Here is a 2,260-nt window from a genome sequence, read left to right as displayed (position 1 = left end):
GACTTTGACTTGTCGGACTCAGACTTTGACTTGGATTTGGACTCCGTTTTTAACTCCTCAATGTCATCTTTATCCAACACCTGATCAACCACACTTTTTATCAACTTGGACTCATGATCAGTGTCGGACGATGTGAACGTAATATCAATATTTTCTGGCAAATTATCCGATGACCTTGACTCCCATTGTAAGTTTGTTGCCTTTTTTGCTCTTTCAGAATTTGGATTTCGAGGAGAATATCCATTTTCGACCGGGGGCGGACATCTATTGTAGACAACACTTGGTTTCTTACCAGAAATTTTCACTTCATCATCTTCTTTTGTCTCGGACTTCTTTTCTTCCGAAGTCTTCTCTTCCTCAAACGTCTTCAATTTTTCCACAATTGGGTAAATCCTGTCAACAACAAAAGTAGAACATGAGTAACTTTTCAATAAATTGTTAACTCTTTCAGTTTCGATTCTTTGTGTTGCCAACTTCAATTCAAGCTCAGCACACTTCTCTGTGTAGTAGTTAACATTATCAAGCTGTCTCATGTATGCTCCTTTGAGTGTATTCATTGCTACAGCATGTTCACTACTTGACTCATTGTACTTGTTCATTTCTCTGTTCAGGGTATCATACGATTCTGTCAGCCTTTTTATGTTGTGGAGCAACTCGTTGTTTTGCTTGATCAAAGAATCACAATTCATGCACTTCTCAGGAACTTTGACTGCTTCAGTGTCAGCTTTGATCTCAAATTCTGGAACTTCTTTGACTGTTTTCACTTGAATTACTTCTGCTCTTTTCTTCTTCTTAGCTTCAACTTTTCTCCTTTCCTCTTCTTCAATTCTTCTCCATTTCTCCTCTTCTGCTTCCCTAATTTTTCTGTATTTTTCTGCCCAATATACATCAGAAGCATTAGCAATAAACGCTTTAGCGTTTAACATCTCTTTGGCCATGAATTCTTGGTCTGGACAATAATTGTCCCAACTAAAACCTTCTGGCAATTTTTCATCTTCTTGATCTGTCAAACATACTTTACTATCCTTTGAAATGTATTTATCCCAACTGAAATCACTATCCTTGCCCTGATTAACCATACATGCTCTCTTTGAGTCTTCAATTTCTTTTCTACCATGTGCAATTTGTGCCTGTTGTTGTTGATGTGGCTGATGTGTAACTTGATGATAAATCACCTTTTTGTAGTAATCATTGTTTCCGAAAGGATTTTGAGCTCCACTCGCTTCGCGATTTGTGCACTCCCTTTTGAAATGCCCATTTTCCCTGCAACGAAAACAAGTAACTTTAGACTTGTCAAAACCTAAAGTTGAAACATGTGCCTTGCGAAAATCATCTCTGCCTGTAATTTGTTTGAACTTTTCAGCCCATCTCAACACACTAGCCATGCACCATTTTATATCCATTAATTCCATCCCCCCAGCATCAATTTGATCGTAGTCCTCTTTCGTGAGCATTGGATTCCCGATCCTCCCTGCAACTAAACCTCAATAGGATTCAAGCACTGTTACCAACAAAGACATGTGACTTTTAGCAACTTCCTTAGTATAATTCTGATCATTTTCAAGTTTTAAAGCAATGTTGGATTGAAGAACTTTTCCACTCTTTGTTGTAGAAAACTGTGGATCAAATGTCGGAAATGAAGAAAATCATGTTGTGCTGCTTGATCCCTGAGATGAACTTTCAGAAGAACCTTTTGCATTAAAAGCAGTTTCAACCTTTGGAGAAAAATTTGTCTTCTCACTAACACCACTTTTGAAATACAAACCAATATCTTGTTCTCCATCATAGTTCTTCATCCTAGCAATCTTTCTCTGCTCCGTCTCTTGAGCTTCAAGATGTTTGATGAACTCACCCAATGTTAACTTTTTATATTCCTTTCTATTGTTTCTCAACATCATCAGATAAGTTCCCCAAATATCATGTGGTAACGCATCAGCTAGTTTCTCAATCATCTCATCTGTATCCTTTTTGATACCTAATTTCATCATATTTCTCACCAAGTTACAATATCTTTCAATAATTTGCTTGGTGTTTTCTGATTTCAAACCACGAAATAGATCAAATTCTTTCTTCATGAGTGACATATTGTTCTTGAGCATATCATCACTTCCCAGAAATTTTGCTTCCAATTCATTCCAGATCGAATAAGCACTTCCATCATGTTGAAGAAGAATCAAAATGTCCTCTTTAATCGCTTGCTGTAACAAACTCACCATCAATTTCTCATCTCTATACTTCTTTTTCTCATCAGCACTCATTT

This window comes from Helianthus annuus, chromosome 8 (assembly GCF_002127325.2).
Source record: "Helianthus annuus cultivar XRQ/B chromosome 8, HanXRQr2.0-SUNRISE, whole genome shotgun sequence".
In the NCBI taxonomy this organism is placed as follows: Eukaryota; Viridiplantae; Streptophyta; class Magnoliopsida; order Asterales; family Asteraceae; genus Helianthus; species Helianthus annuus.
Note: the sequence above shows the minus strand (reverse complement) of the source record.